Source organism: Crinia signifera, chromosome 11 (genome assembly GCF_055691185.1).
Source record: "Crinia signifera chromosome 11, ASM5569118v1, whole genome shotgun sequence".
Classification (NCBI taxonomy): Eukaryota; Metazoa; Chordata; class Amphibia; order Anura; family Myobatrachidae; genus Crinia; species Crinia signifera.
In genome coordinates this window covers 110168567-110186166 of record NC_139227.1, presented here as the reverse complement: position 1 = coordinate 110186166, position 17600 = coordinate 110168567, and the positions used below count along the sequence as shown (strand labels likewise).

Genomic DNA, 17600 nt, shown 5'->3' with positions numbered 1-17600 from the left:
CCATTCATCACTGTGTAAGCAAGTTTGTTGGCGGAATTGCAGAGGAGGTACTGTGATCTCAGTCAAATGAGAATAAGAATATAATAATAATACTTAATAAAGGAACCCGGCAAGCCCTCTCTTCCGTCCTGCCACCCGTCTATCTGTAACGCCAACTATTACGCCCCTATACTTACCATGTTCTTGGCTGTGCATTCTTCTTTCTCCTCCCTTGGCTACTGCTAGGCTAAGGTCTGTCTCTTCTCCTTAGCTGTTGGAGCACACGCATGTTGGAAATGGGGCCAACCTTAATATATATATATATATATATATATATATATATATACCTTCCCTTGGGATTGAAGGTCACCTGAGTCATATATATATATATATATATAAGAAAAAATAATAATAATAATAATAATAATAATAATAATAACACTAGATTATGGATGCAACATCAATAAGCTGCCTTAGCAAACTGAAAATAAACAGATCCACAATTCTGGCCAAAACACATTTCAGAGTGAACCCAACTCTCATTGCTTTTGTCATCGATGTCACGGTCTTGGACAACACACCCAACTCTATCTTCCTCGCCCACTCTCTCAATATTCACCTAAAACAAAATCAAAATGTATCCATGTCTATCACATGATGCCACCATTCAGTCCTATATCAGTCCTTTACTTCCACAACTCTGCTGTCAATAGTCCTCTTCTTTCTCCAGCATTATATTTATTTTTACAATCATTGTTTCTCACTTTGCAATTAAATTCTGATGTCCTCTTTCTTTCTTTTAACTTTCTTATTCCCATGGTTACAAGCGAAATCTCCCCCAACCCCGGCATCCATGCACACCAATTTACTGTTTCTGCTCCCATCGTTCCATCTTCCGTCCACCGTGTACTTCCACTGCCGCTATCCTTATTCCAACATCTGCACACCTCATCTCCTCTGTTCTCTGGTCTACAATATTTGTGTAACAGAATTGAACATGCATTCGTGATTTATTTATTTTCAAAATCCCACAGCCTGCTTCATATTGCAGTAGCCCATCTTACCTCTTTTTGTCCCAATGCATCTATCTTCCACAAATAACTTCCTCGGCCACTCGTAGACTCTGAGAGAAAGAGTCAGCATCATTTGTCCTTAATGCACTTTGTGAGTAAGTCATTGTCTTCTTTTAAAGACTACGCCATCAATCTATTGTATCCAGTCAATCTTTGTATTGTTATTATTTGTTGCTTCGGAGGTCTACGTTCTAATTCCTTGACAACTTTGCTGCCTACCTCAGTCTTTTTTTAATCTTTTGCTGTCTCCCAAAGGATTTACGTTAACCAATCCTAGAGAAACAATATCTTGGCTCAATCTTACTCTCTAACGCATCTTATTTCTTCTCCATTTTGCATCTAATCTACATAAGAGGCTTGAGTTCACCGTTTCATATATTACATATTATTTAAAAAGGCCACATCTTTAGAGCTTACTACTCATACTTGGGGGAAGATGTATTAAGCCAGATGAAGTGATAGTCGAAGGTTATAATACAGCAGCCAATCAGCTTCTAACAGCCATTTTCAACCCCAGCTATAACTAGACAGTTAGGGGCTGTTTGTCTGCTGCATTATCACTGGTCACTTTCACTTTACCGGGGTTAATACATCTGCCCCTTGGTTTTTTATATCCTAAAACATAAGCACTGTTGGCAATCAGAATGTCAGAATGTATATACAGTAGATCAAGGGATGCATGTACCGTCAATGTATATCTGCTAGCCGTATAACTAAATAAGATGGTTTACCATCATGTCTACAATTGTACTGCCAGCGAGCATAATGTGCTTAAATTAGTTTAGCACATATATTAACCTAACAGAGCCTGCATAACAGGGTCTACATCAGGGGTGGGCAATAAGTGGCCCTCCAGCTGTTGATGAACTACACATCCCAGCATGCTTTGCCTTAGTTTTGCTATTTGACCATACTGAAACTGATTCAAGGCATGCTGGGATGTATAGTTCCTCAACAGCTGGAGGAACGCTTATTGCCCACCTCTAGTCTACATACTACCCTCTTTGCCCCATTGAAATGTAAGCTCTCTGATGAGCAGGGCCTTTTTGTTGGCACTTTATTTCTCTCCAATGTATCTCTCTCCAAGCACTGATCAATCTTCCCCTTAGTCATATTGCTCTACCACCCTCACAATGTGATATCGCAACAATCACACCTCAATAATAACAATATTCTCTTTTGTTTGTCAAATTTGAGGATGTTCTTAAGTTCTTTAATGGTTAAATAATTCCATTTTTACCTGCACAATAAAAACTAATCTATTTAAAAAAAAAAGGTTTATACATAACCACATCTCTAATTGAATATTCTCTGTGAAACAGCCTTTTTGATTGGCTGACAGGACTCCCATCATGTTTGATAACTCATGAATTACAGAAGGTGTGTGGGCACTGTGATACCAGGAAAAAGCCATAGATCACACCTAACTATCTCATCCTTGTGGAGATAATTAGGAGGGAAATGTGGGTGTACAAACCTGTAAGCTGCTCAGAAGAACTAGTTCACTTATTAGTGTACTTTATGGACAATTGACAAAGTACACCCACGCTGAACAATTTTAGTCTTTGATTATGTTGATATTAACTGTAAGAGTTTGACATATCTCAAATAGTTTTTTTTTGGCCGAAAAACATTCTGAATTGATTTTTGATTTTTCCAAGAGCTAATTTATGGTCATCTGAACTTTAAAGCTGATGCATAAAAATTAACTCCAATTTTGCTTTTTTGCAGCAGTACTGAAAGTTAAGATGAGAATAGATTTTGAAAGCATAGAATTATTTATTTTATGCTTATCTGTGTGTGTGTGTGTGTGTGTGTGTGTGTGTGTGTGTGTGTGTGTGTGTGTGTGTGTGTGTGTGTGTATATATATATATATATATATATATATATATATATATATATATATATATATATATATATATATATATGCAGAAAGAATGGCACATGGCATATTGTAGCCAGACAAAGAGCAATATGCTAAATCAAAACATACATACAAAACATATGAATGTTTTGATTTTGCACATTGTACTTTGTGCCTGCTTCAGACCTGTTTGCAGGGCTTAAGTTTTTGCAGATGGGTGAAACTGTGCTGCACTGCAGGTGCAGAGAGAGTTAGATTTTGGGGAGTTATTTTGTTTCTGTGCAGGGTAAATACTGGCTGCTCTTTTCTAACACTGCAATTTAGATTTCATTTTAGATTTAAACACACGTCACCCAAATCTAACTCTCTCTGCACATGTTACATCTGCCCCACCTGCAGTGCAGCATGGTTTTGTCCATCTGCAAAAAAAACCGTAAGCCTTGCTTAAATTTCAGAACAAATTTATTTGTGTCGGATTTGCATTTTTTTAGATACATTTATTACCAGTGAAGGAACCTGGATCTTCCAGTAGGAATCTCAGGCAAAATGCCAGTCCATGCACTGGTAAATACCATCATCCCCAATGAATGAAGTAAGCATGCCAAAGCCTATCAACATTCCAAGCCATGTTAATTGTGTTCTTTGGCAGGCTGGGTACCAGATGGCCCAACTGTGAATCAACTACAAAAATGTTCTAGAAACTTTCTGGGAAAGAATCAGAAAAAAGCGGCCAGGGTTGTGGAATTTTTTTTTCATCTTCCATCAGGACAACGCACCAGTCTACACAACTCTCTGTGAAGCGATTTTTGGCCAGGAATTAGATTGCAGTGCTAGAACACCCTCCATGCTTAACAGACCTATCAGTGTGTGACTTCTTCTTTTCACTAGAGTCAAATCTGTACTCAAGGGAACCCATATTGCACCAGAAAATGACTGATAACATATAATGAACTACAGTATAGATTTGACCAATGGAAATCAGAATACAACAGTGTGTGGATGCATAAGGAGAGTACATAGAAGGGGGCTATATATGTCTGTGTATATATATTAACTGTAAAAAATGATTTTGAGGCTCTTTGAAAATTAGAACGGTGAGGGGGAAATTTACTAAGTTGGGAGTAGAATCAGATACTATCAATTATCTTCTAGAAGGTTCTAAATAAATAAGAAGTAGATTCTGATTGGTTGTCCATATCAACATCCCATGTGAGATAGAATTCCCATCTTGGAATAGTCTTCAAACTGAACAATCCCTTGGAAAAATAAACAAAACACATCAGATTTAAAAAAAAACAGCAATAAACTCTGAGACATATTTTGTGCCGGTTCCTCATTTAATGGTTGGAAGAATAAGTGTCGGTGTGGATATTGACAGACAATGAGACTGCTCTGTGTATGTCAGTGAGTACATTCCACATCTCAGTGTTACCATGGCCTGAATTCTTATATGATGTTAGAACAGGTCGTTCTTCATCCTCTTATAAACAAAGACAGCAGGGCCTGTCATTTTGGCCAAAGGCAAGTGTGAGCGCTATGGGAAAACCCAAGAATAAGAAATAAAGTTGGACAGAATAAAAAAGAAAACTGTCCGCAGCATTGACAAAAGCCCCAAGGTATCTAGACATGCTTTAATAGTTTACTTAAACAACTTCTAAATTTACAGTGCAGTGCGTAGTCTGTAACTACACAAGCTCGCACACACACACACACACACACACACACACAGTGCTTAATGTGTGTCATACCAGTACTTCACATCAGTGGCCATCAATGGGGCTGTCACTGTTCAAGTGCCGGTCAAAAAGCAGGAAGTTGTGGCGTTGTTTACATTTGTTGCATATCATGAGCTTGTCACAGCTGATGGACTTGCAGCCAATCAGGACTAGCCAGCAGAATTTTAAATTTAAGCCAATCATTTGCTGAGTGGCTGCTGGTATGTAAGTCGTGATTGGTTGCTTGGTAGAGCAGAGATGTGGTGTGAGAAAAACCGTGCTGTGATTGGTGAAAAGAGCATTGCTGCAATTGGTGAGGGCAGTTGTGCTGTGCTGTGAGGAGAGCTGTGATGGGAGAGGGGTGCTGTGATGGGATATAGGTGCTGTCATTGGAGAGGTGCTGTATTTGAAGGGTTCTTTCATGGGAAAGCGGTGTTGTGAGTGGAGGGGGGGGGGTGCTGTGGTGTGAGAGTGGTTGTGTGCTGAGATGGGGGCTGTGCTCAAAGCTCCAGAGAGCATGAGAGTGGTGCAGAGTGGTGAGGTGGTAAGAGGGGGAGCTGTACAAAGCAATGATATGGTGTGAGGGGAGCTGTGTTGTAATGAGTCAGGAGAGCTTTGGTGTAAAAGTGAGGGAAGTTGTTCTGTGTAGAAGGGGTGCTGTGCTGTGAAGGGTGCTTTAAATAAAAAAATGGGGGTGCTGGGAGTTGAGAGGGGTGCTGTGTTGTGAGGGGTGATGTGAGTGGCGCCCATTATGTGTAAAGGGGTGCTGGGTGTTGAGAGGGGTGCTGTGAGGGCTGCTGTGAGTAAAACTATGCTGCAAAGGGGGTGCAGGGAGTTATTAGGGGTGCTGTGAGTGGAACCTATTATTATGTGTAGTGGGGGTGTTGGGTGTTGAAAAGGGATGCTGTGTTGTTAGGGATGCTGTGAGTGGAGCCTAGCACTATGTGTAGAGGGGGTGCTTGGTGTTGAGAGGGGTGCTGTGCTGTGTGGAGTGCTGTGAGTGGAGCCTAGTACTATGTGTAGAGGGGGTGCTGGGTGTTGAGAGGGGTGCTGTGCTGTGAGGGGTGCTGTGAGTAGAGCCTACTACTATGTGTAGAGGGGGTGCTGGGTGTTGAGAGGGGTGCTGTGCATTGATGGGTGCTGTGAGTGGAGCCTAGTACTATGTGTAGAGGGGGTGCTGGGCGTTGAGAGGGGTGCTGTGCTGTGAGGAGTGCTGTGAGTGGAGCCTAGTACTATGTGTAGAGGGGGTGCTGGGTGTTGAGAGGGGTGCTGTGTTGTGAGGGGTGCTGTGAGTGGAGCCTAATACTATGTGTAGAGGGGGTGCTGGGTGTTGAGAGGGGTGCTGTGCTGTGAGGGGTGCTGTGAGTGGAGCCTACTACTATGTGTAGAGGGGGTGCTGGGTGTTGAGAGGGGTGCTGTGCAGTGATGGGTGCTGTGAGTGGAGCCTAGTACTATGTGTAGAGGGGGTGCTGGGCGTTGAGAGGGGTGCTGTGCGGTGCTGCGAGTGAAATCTAGTACTATGCTGTTAAGAGGGTATTGGGAGTTGAGAGGGGTGATGTGCTGTGATATGAGAGGGTTCCGTGCTGTGATGGGTCAGGCCTCAGGCCCGTGGTACATGTTAGGTGGACGGAGACCTTTGTAATTGTCCCTGGGCATGAGTTCAAGGTCACTGTGTCAGTAATTTGAAGTCAATATTTTGAAGTTGGGGCCTGGAAATATCAGCTTTTCTAATATTATTTCCATATCCCCGATTAAACCTTTTACAGATTACACTCATTTCACTGCTTCCATGCATTGCCTTCCCAACTATACCATAATTGCTCTTGTTATGGATCTGTAATATACAATTGATTTTAGTTGAAAAAAGTCCTCCATAGATTTAGTAAACCGTGGATAGGCAACTTTTACAGGTCTCATTGACTTATCGTAGTATGTATCTGAGCCTACATTGCTGGCCATGCGAGTACAGTACATGTCGATGCACCAAAGTAGGGGAGCCACCAGTTTTTAACTCCCTAATCGCCAGCATGACTCCCTACTTTTTATATCTAAAACAAGAGTGGAAGGGACATGCAGTGAGGGTGGGGCCATAGTGTTTCTTGGCAAGCCCCATCACTAAGGCCCCATCCACTTTCCAAGAATGAGGAACTGAAGACATGAGGGTGACTGCCTGTTCTCATAGGAATCCAAGAACTCTCCCTAAAATGTGTGAGTCTCCCCAACATCCCAGGAGAGTAGTAACTACAGAATTCACTTAAAAATGACAATTACTTCTATTAAAATTCCATCACTTTTAAAAGGACAGGTGTCTGTTTGGAACTGGTGACTATTTAATTATTTACAAAAAGTTGTTGTTGTTTTTTAAAATGTGAAAATACTGCATTTATCTTGCGGGAGATATTACTAAAAAATGATTGTTCCAAAAATGTTTATTACAAAAAAAAAAACATGCCTCTGCTTAAAATTGCAATAAAAATGAATTCCTTATTGGTCATTTTAACGTAGTCCATGAAGGAGTCCGTGATGGAGTAACTGGAACCAGTGAATAATCATTGTATGTCTACAACATAAGCCTACTGATCCATATTAGTATAAATGTTGCAACCCAATTGTTCATACAGTTGGAGACTCTCTCAGAGCGTTTCCTGGTGAAGCAATCATCATCGCCTTCCGCCACCTTGCACCAGAAAGGGGGGGCTCCCACATGAAACGCGCACGCGTTCAATTCCCGGAAGCCCTGTGCAGCCCTGTCCCCATCTCCCCGCTCACTGCCTGCTGCTGCCCACTGGCTCCCCACTCACTGCCTGCTCCCTGCTCATCTCACTGAAGCGGAGACGGGCAGGGAAGCACCATGACCCAGCTCCCTGCTGCCCAACGAGAGGGTCACAAGAGCGAGTGAGACGCTCACACGTCCCCGCCATCACCATTCGCCGACAGAAGCATCGCCATGGCGAGCTGGCGGGATGATTAGCAGGCGCTCCATCTGCAATATGTTATAGTTCACTTGTCTAATGTACATTGATACCTGTAGAGTTCTGGTCTCCTTCGTTTTAAAAGTATATACCTTTTTTTTTGTCTGAAGGCCCTAGAGCCGTACCTCAATGTGCTCTGATTGATGGCTCTTTAAGTGTTGCTTAGAATTTTACCGACTCAGAAAGTTTCAGATACGTTCTATTTCCTGCAACTGTTGTCAACTTGAGAAATGTCATTGTTAGAACTCAACGGTTTGAGACGAGTCAACACAACAGTGTATGCAATGATCTCAATTGGCCATGCCTCTTAGTGGCTGTTGTACATGTGTTGACCTTACCCCCATTTCTCGTTGGCCTTCCTTGTCGTTTTAGAATCATTAACATATTACCTAGGGGACAGGAGTGACTGACAAAAACATGTTTCTCTGCACCGAATTGGTTTCAGTCCGTGTTATAATCTCAGCTCCAGCTCTGTCCCCAGGCCCCTTGGGAAATTGAAAGGTTGACCATACATGAAAAAAGACTAATAATATTTGTCCGGATCCTGTAAAAGAGAGAGGTTCTGCCATCCTGAGGCTCCAGCCTTCACACGTTTATACATATACATTAATGTCAATCTCTTTGTAGCACAGCCTCAGAAATGGCTCTTGGTACAAAGCAGGGGGAAAGAAATCTTTAGCACTTGAGCTGTAATCATCCTCTGTCATGCCATGATTAGGGCTGTAATCTGAGAGAAAGCTGTGGTGCCTGAGGTCTGCAACCTTTGTAACAGCCTTCCATCAGTTTAGAAGTACACATGTGTCAGCAAAGCTGTGATTCACAGTTGAGACAGAGGGATGGTTTTGCTTTGTTGGCAAAGCGAAAAAGCACGCAAATGGGAAAAATGATGCTGCGCTGCAGGTGGAGCTGATGTAACATGTGCAGAAAGATTTAGGTGGAGTGTGTTTAAGATGAGGGTTGATAAGGCAGTGATAAGGGAGGAGAAGTGATAAAGTGTCTGGTACTTTATCACCAGCCAATCAGCTCCTTTTTAAATCCAGCCTGTATTTTAACAAGTCAGGAGCTGATTGGCCGGTGATAAAGTACCAGGCACTTTATCACTTCTCCTCCCTTATCACTGCTTCATATATCTACCCCTCAAATCTATATTACAGTGCACAACTAAAGCTATCTAACATCTGTAGGCTACATGCAAAGCAGCCAGTATTTACCTTGCACAGAAACAATATAAATGCATTTTTTTCTAGTTGCATAGCAACACGGTTAAATCTAAACTCAAAATGATTTTTTTTATTTTTTTTTGCTTTATTGAATCTGACCCACAGTACGCAGTTATTGAGCACATTCCATTGAATGTTCAACTTCAATAAAACACCTCCAGCAATAAATACTTATGGGGGATGGGGTACTTACTTAAGGCCAGATGTAGCAAGCTTCAATAAGTGATCAAGTGGAGAGTGATAAACAGCCAGCCAATCAGCTCCTACCTGTCATGTTACAGACTGGGTTTGAAAAATGGCAGGTAGGAGCTGATTGGCTGGTTGTTTATCACTCCCCATTTTATCACTTTGTGAAGTTTGATACCCGGCCATACAGTACGCGCCCTGCAGAAAATCCTAAACAATAATTGTTGATCTTAAACGCTCTCACACTGAATTTTGAGTACATGTACATGCACAACATATGCGACACAAACTGAATCGGTCCAAAAATATAGCATTTTAGTGCTAATAATAAACATATTTGCAATATATGATAAGATTTTACCCAATATTTCATTTACTAATACAGTACATGCAGTGGCGTAACTATTACATTTGCGCCCCCCCTGCTTTAAATTTGGGAAGCGCTCCCCCCCCCCCCCCCTTAGGGTTAACAACCCCCCTCCCCATGCAGCCGATACCTCCTGCCACCGCCGCTTCTGTCAGGTCCCGGCTCTCCCGGCTCCTGCAGCATATAAAAAGTGACACTCAGAAAATGGCTGCCCCCATAATGCGGACAGATTTTGAGGATGCTAGAGTTGGCGGCAGCCTCCTCTAGCAGCCTTAGAAATGGTATGCTGGATGGGAGCAGCCATTTTCACTTTTTATTATCTGCAGGAGCCGGGACCCGACAAAGGCGCCGGCGGCAGGAGGTACCGGGCAGAGGCAGGGGCAGACGGTAGCGGGTAACTATAGACCTGCAGACCCCCCCCCCTCCGGCGCCCACACCTTCTCAGTGCCTCCCTGCCACCGCAGGGGCTGCGGGGCTATAGTTACGCCACTGAGTACATGTGTTTAGTGCATGTCAGTAAAAAGTATGTCAGAAAAAGTAATGCCAGTAAAATTAGAGTTTTCTAGAATACTTGCTCAATTATGTCAATTCAAAATAGAACGGCAGTGTTGGCAAAGTCTAATACACTATGGGCCTGATTCAGACTTGCTCGTTAAGCAGCGTATATTTGGAGGTTAACGCCGCGCCGGCGAATGCACACCCACCCCCCCTTGCCATGCGCGGCAAGCAAAGGTGGTTGCTTACCATTGAATGACTTCTGTTCGCAGCAGAAAAGCCGCCAGGACTTACGTTTCTGCTGCACGGTCTTCTCCAAATTAGGGATGGTCTCTGATGTTATGTGAAGTCATCCACCCACCCCGATCGGGCCGGGGAACACCTGCGTTCCATGGAGCATGCCCAGAGTTTCTATGTTCACGCCCATGAAACATCATGTGTCCACCCCGGAACGCCCCCTGGCTGCCAATGAAATTGTGAAAGCCCCGGTGAGTGAAAATCTCTCCAAAGGCCTTCGCTATTGGGTTTTGTACCAATGCACACCCCACCATTGGCGACAGGGCCGAATTTGGACCTTAACAAACAGGTCTAAATCGATTCCTACATGTATTACTGTGGACAAACTTGGGGCAGGATGTACGAACGAAAACCATTTTTTTCTTTGAAATACAATTAACTACTATCTGGATTTTATTTGGATCACGTAGAGTATTTATTTTCCCTTAAAGATGAAATCAGGATACTGGTTTCAGCACTAATGTGACTATATATATATATATATATATATATATATATATATATATATATATATATATATATATATATATATATATATATATATATATATATATATATACTGTATATCCAAAGAGGCCTTTGCCTTTTTTTATACTCCAAATCACACATTCTCCATGAGTCCAGATTGGTGGAATATTCTAAGTGGTGTATTTAAAAAAATGATAATGGAATGATGTCTTAAATGATGTTGCCTAATGAAATTCTGTAATAGCTATTGATGGCTAATCCTTTACAAGGCCATTTCTTATTCATAAGGAGACTTCTCCCATTGGCTGGAGTAGCTGTTATATTCTACACAGCAGGTTAGACATGGCCTTAATCAATACTCTCTGGTTCGGTTGTAGTCTATAGACCAAGTATGTTTTTATAGACCGTTTCCTGTAGAACCCTTTTTGTACAATGCAAACAACATACTCCGAATGAGAGATTCATCAGCAACGTAATTAGACAAAGCGTTCTTATAGCTGACCTCAGCCAATTAAAATTATTAATAGCATGAAATGCTGTAATGCCAAACCTTGGTATAATGACATCTCATTTGTTTAATCACGATTTCTTGAATATACTTAACAACAGTCATAGATGGCGGCTGAGAATGATAGCATATGACAGAATGACCTTTAGCGTGTCTGAGAACAGGGTGGGACAAGGCAGATGATGTAGGAAGGTTGGAGAAGTTCATGTAAAAATGTTTAGTGATTTATTAGATTTTAATTAAGTGTAAATCTCTAGTAGATAATGACTTTCTCAAAACTAGGATTTTATTTTTCAGGCCACAGAGAAATAAGGGAGATGTGGATACTCTTTATAAAAAAATAAAAATAATCATTAAAGGGACGCTTTGATCTGCATTGCATCCTACGTACTGACAAATGGATGACACTATTGTAAGCGTCATTTGTTAAATAAACACTTTAAGAGACCCTTCTTGCCAGCATAAACTGTTTTCCACAGAACCCTGTACTAACTTCTCCTAGGATGGTGCAATGCCCAGAGAAAAAAAAGTGTAAGGAATTGTTCCAGACACAAAGCAGATAAACTCCATCCATTATTCAGCCAATATGTCCCGTCCCCTCCCCAAGAAAGACCCTTTTCCATATACTACTACCAGCCCTGGGGAAAGAAGGGAAAGGTAACCTAGACTTGCCACTGTCAATAGCTGTGTTCTGGATCTATCTAGAGTATTAATGCAGGATCTCTGCAGGAGAATGAGGTAAAAAAAAAACATTTAGTGTCAGTAATGGCCACTGTCACAGACATTGTCTGCGTACTGAAGATGGATGGGTGGATGGATAGATAGATAGATAGATAGATAGATAGATAGATAGATAGATAGATATTAGCTAGACATAGGTTACAGACAGACAGACAGACAGACAGACAGACAGACAGACAGACAGACAGACAGACAGATAGATAGATAGATAGATAGATAGATAGATAGATAGATAGATACTATATTTTAGATGACATTTATTATATGTATTTTATGAGCTGTTCCATTCTTGTTCCATCTTTCAAGTGTTCTGAAGGCAGACTGCAATATCCGAGGCACCTGTGTTCCCATTAGCACAGTAAATATGCACTGACTAATATTTGGAATAGTAAAGTAAAATAGCCCAGAGACTATCTGGTCTCAGTAGATGGAAACATGACTAACCTCAGGCTGTTGTGTTACAATATCTAATAACCAGGTGACAGATGAGGTGGTATTTGACAATGAAGGCTCTTAAGTAGAATTTATATTGCTGTCTGCACAAAGTGACAGAGCCCTTACAGATGATGCCAAAGTCAAGAGCACAGGCACAGAAGTGACATCCCCTCTACTTCTCATATATAGTGTGTATATGGATAGATAGATGTATATTATACAGTATATGTACTAATAATATCTAGCACAGACACAGAAGTGACATCCCCTCTACTTCTCATATATAGTGTGTATATGGATAGATAGATGTATATTATACAGTATATGTACTAATAATATCTAGCACAGACACAGAAGTGACATCCCCTCTACTTCTCATATATAGTGTGTATATGGATAGATAGATGTATATTATACAGTATATGTACTAATAATATCTAGCACAGACACAGAAGTGACATCCCCTCTACTTCTCATATATAGTGTGTATATGGATAGATAGATGTATATTATACAGTATATGTACTAATAATATCTAGTACTATAATATATATACACATATATGTATATATATATATATATATATATATATATATATATATATACACACATATTTTTTTATACATATACATATTTTACAGGTTTTAATTTTTTTCTATACATCTTATAAAATCACATTATTGTTTGTAGAACAATTTTTGGTTTTCACTTTATCTAGGAATTCTAAGTATAATTGAATAAGAAATCTGTATGTTAAATGTTTATGTTAATTGTATGCAAATATAAAAACACACATGTATGTATATCAATCTATGACTGGATCGATAGTCTGTAATATCTCAATATATATATGAGAGAGAGAGAGAGAGAGAGAGAGAGAGAGAGAGAGAGAGAGAGAGAGAGAGAGAGAGAGATATTCACTTTCAGAAAAAGGCAGGGTAATGAAAAAGTTGCATTGAAGCAGTACACGGGTTAATTAAAAGGGAGAGAGGGAGATAGAGGGAGAGGGAGAGAGAGAGAGAGAGAGAGAGAGGAGAGAGAGAGAGAGAGAGAGAGAGAGAGAGAGAGAGAGAGAGAGACCCATCCCTCCTCCAGGGGTCCGTGTGATGCTAGTGTATCACTCAGTGGAGTGCCTTTTCAGAGGCTGAGGATGTGTCACGTGAACACCCACGTCAAAGAGAGTAGAGCAGACTTGTGTGGATTCCCCTCCCACACCCCATTCACAGCTCCAGAGGGCTGATCATCCTGTGTCTAACCCTAGTGAGTTACAGTAGTAGGAGCTGTCTCTCTCTCCAAAAAAAAGATCAAATGGAGCCATTCAATGAAGAGACCCCACTGCCTTCACCATGCAGTTTCCACTATCAATAATTTAACTTATCTTTGCTACAGACACAGAAGATCAAAGCTGCACATTGCTCTAGCTTTTTGTTTTCCATAGGAAGTTGCAGGAAAACATTTCCAATTTATACAGAGTTTCATCTGAGATTTCCAAAATACAAGTGTGTTGATGTGTTCATTGGAAAATACTAACTGAAAAGGTGGGTCATTAATTTATTTTTGTACTGCATTCAAAAGATAGGTCTGTAGGATATTATTATTTATTATTAAGTATTATCATTATTATTATTATTATTATTATTATTATTATTATCATCAGTATATTGCAATTGTGGTTGGCAGCATGAGCCTAACTGACATTGCCACCTGAGTTTCTTTAATGAATAAAACTTATTTTATTTCCCTAATTTTAAAGGACAAATAATACAACCCATTAAATATTTACATACATGCACATAGATTGCGAGGCTTTAACGCCAATTACATGAGCAAGTGACGTTTCTGACCACAGTGACATCATTGTCTGCCTTGCGTTTTGTTTTGAAAACAATATAAAGAAAGGTAAATAAAACAATGATACAGTAAACAGTTACTTGTTCCATTTGCTGGTGATTGTTACATTTGCTGATTGTTACATTTGCTGATTGTTGCATTTGCTGGTGAGCCCTGTCTGACACAGAGAGTATTTATAAACCAAGGAATCTACTTGTCAGGGTTTGTGACGCCAGTTCCATAAACCAAGCATAAAAAAAGAACTAAACAGAGAATATTTTTTTCCTGCTGTAACTCCCAGATCTCAGCTCTCAGACTAAAAATAAAATAACTCCCCAGGTGATTCCATTTGCATTTCAAACAGCAGCAAAGTACAGAGGAAGATGCTATTGCCAGAGCTGGCTGCAGACAGTGCCAGCAGCTGGGCAAAACATCTAGGGGAAAGTTAGCTTGTATGTAAGGTGTACAGTGTGCTAACTCCTCTCAGGTTCCCATTATTATTTCATAGTGTTGTGTGATAGGGGGGGGGGTATGTTGGAGGGATGCTCTGTCACTTTAAGTGCCCAGCAGTTGTGTGGAGTGGAGAGGACTTTGACCAATAGAAGTACAAAGAGGAGCCTAAATAATTTCTCACTGACAAAAGCCCAAGACATTCTGGTCTAAACGGCTTGCTAAACTCAACAAGCAGGGCTATAGGCGCAAGCAGGACTCTGATCTCCCCTCATCATCATTTCATGAGACATAGGAGCCTCCGTCTGTCACTCAGGCGCAGAAAGAATCTTCTGTCTAATCACTAGCATGGGAGTATCTGTGAGCAGTCAAACTTTCATCGAGCTTTAGAATAAATGAGAAAATCAAACTGAGAGATCCAGAAGGTAGGCTATGAAGGGGGGGGGGGGGGGAGGGGTGCACAGAGTTTGCAGGATCTTGTGTAAATTGGGGTTTCTGGGTTTTATTGGGGGGTCCAAAAACTTATGTAGGATGCTCCATCCTGCCACGGTGAGCAGCAAGATATTTGTGCTAGGAACGTATTGCATAATGTACAGTATTGTGTGGAATTGTCAGCAGCTCAGCCAAGTCTTTTGTGTTTGATGCAAAGCGTCTGTTGTTTTATACTGTTGTAGGCTACAATGTAAAGGTTTGTCACTGTGTTAGTATCATTGATCCATATATACACAATAGTTATTATTACTTTCTATTAGTCACCTTTGTTTAAATAGGTTTTAAGTGACATATGATGCTGATCTGTAATAATGAATACATTACATGATCTGCTGTGTACAATTGAATGGGTTAATAATGGTTTTGGTAGATAACGGAGAAGCAGCACAAGGCAAGAAGGGATTCCTAATATTTCCCTCCCTTCACGATGGCTCTGGAACGGAATGGGGTACTGTGGAATGTGCTGCAACTTTTTTTTTTTTTTTTTTCCAAAACATGTTTTGACTATTAGGAGTTGTAGGGTCTGAGGTTTCCCCAGCGAAGAGTTAAAGGGGACTGCCTGCCCCCAATTGCAGAGTATTTCCCTGCTCTGTTCTCAATCCCAAAATTGGCTGCGTATCCTCAGTGTGTGTGTATGTGTGAGTGAGTGTGTGTGTGTGTCCTCCAATGCCAAAAAACATGTGTTGGATACAGTTTACTTAAGTCTTCTAAATCTTCTTCTAGTGAAAGTAATGGTACTCACTATGATGGGATCGGAGGGATTTGCAGTGGAGTGAGGGGGGATGTTGATACCTGCAAATCAAAATAATATGAGGGGTGTTTGCAGTGGCATCTGGAACTGAGCTATACATGTCCTTCTTGAATTTTATCTCCGACATCTGCGCTTAAGAAGTAACACAGTGCCCTCTTCTGGCCGCAAGGCGCACTGCAGCGAGTTTCCTAGCAAAATATTTCTGCACATCTGAAATTCATATAACTTTAAATGAGCTCAGAATCCATATTCAAACGTTCTAATACTTTCATTCAGGTTCATTTCACTTCTGGATTGATCTAGAAGTTCGTGTATATGTAGACCTGATGCATTGACACATTTGGTGCTGGGTGTATGTTTGGCTTGCACATGGGTGAGAAATATGGTTATACATAGATTCCATTAGATTTGACGAGGCTTAGCTCAGAAAGACTTGGTTCCTGCATAAATCAATAAGCCAGCATGCAGTATGGTGCCTGTACTGCCAGATATGGGTTCATTCTAGATTAATAAGGGAGTTTACATTGAAGTTTTAACTCAAGGAATGAAGTGTTCTCAGCCCTACTCCTGTTTCTGTACTTCTGTGTGGCAATATTTTGTGTGGCTCCAGTTAACACAAAACCACTACCACCACCACCCCCCCCCCCCCCCCCCCCCACACACACACACTGTTAGTTGGATTATACAGAATCTAATGTTATGTTTGCATTCCCCTACATGCTTCTGACAGATGACGTGTTGATTTCTGCTGAGAGATAGAGACGAGGTTGGCACCTACACTGTATAGAGGTGGAAGCTTATGCCAGCTGATGTCTTTTAAATGTACAATACAGCTCTTCAGCTGCCAAAAAAAATTAGGAGATTGTCAGCTCTGTGGACCAGGAGAATAGCATTGCTTTGGACTTTTATTTGTATTACAAAATACTGTTTTAGTCTATAATCTGTGTCCTTTTTTGTGTGTGTTTTCCTCTTTCAAGAGCTTGAGATGCAAAATACACTTGTTAAAATAGAACCTTTAATGGAATTTAAAACATGCAAGTTACAATAACTGGAATTCCAGAAGAAGAAGAAAAAAGGCTTTTGTTTTGGATCTTTATATGTAAAACACAAACTGTAGTACCTGCTGAACAGCATAGCACATCCTAACTCTACGATTATTATTATTATTATTATTATTATTAATAATAATTGTATTATTATTAGTTTTATTGTTATTAGTATGATGATGATTATTAGATTACTATTAATAATAATATTAATAACAATAATATTAACGTGTACTACTACTACTTCCTCTTGAGCTTATTGTAGGTCTGATCTTAAACTTCTTCCAGTATTTGGGATACTAAGGAATGTGCTTCTCTATTTGGTACTTAGTATTTTTCTGAACTTTTTCAATTTTTGTGGATAAAGTTTATTGACCAATCTGAATGTAGATTTGGTCTTTAGTGCCTATTTCTATTGAATGTTTTCGTTTGAAAGCATCTGGAATCTGAATTTGAATTCCAAACTATTATTTTACAACCCCTGTCATTGTTCCCATGAAAATGACTTGGCATGCCTGTATTTGTAGTTCTAGAGCATTAGGGGTGCGTAAAGGTGATCCATTATGCAAAGTGATCTTATATTATTGATTTGTAGTAATGAGCGAACAATTGCATTTAAATTTTTTTTTTATTTGCTTGTTAACCTACCTGTAGTTCATTTCTACTACTTTATATATATTTTACATTTCATATATACTTATTTGATAGCTA

At 40.4% G+C, this 17600-nt stretch overlaps 1 protein-coding gene and 1 long non-coding RNA gene across 4 annotated transcripts in view; one reads left to right on the top strand and one right to left on the bottom strand.

Moving 5' to 3' along the window:
- BDNF (brain derived neurotrophic factor) overlaps positions 1–17600 on the top strand; it is a 71096-nt gene that overhangs the window by 10419 nt on the left and 43077 nt on the right. The window contains exon 1 of one of the 3 annotated variants that reach the window (XM_083164218.1): positions 13521–13858. The exons of 1 other annotated variant lie outside the window; for it this stretch is intronic. The gene's annotated coding sequence lies outside the window, so the exon portion shown is untranslated. Of the gene's footprint in view, positions 1–13520; positions 13859–14710; positions 15026–17600 lie in introns of those variants that run through there. One more of the 3 variants, XM_083164219.1, reaches the window with a different exon arrangement.
- The window catches only part of LOC146045424 (uncharacterized), a 52247-nt gene that overhangs the window by 3431 nt on the left and 31216 nt on the right, over positions 1–17600 (bottom strand). Inside the window, exon 3 of the long non-coding RNA XR_014465434.1 lies at positions 177–286. This is a non-coding gene — a long non-coding RNA (uncharacterized LOC146045424). The remainder of the gene's footprint in view (positions 1–176; positions 287–17600) is intronic.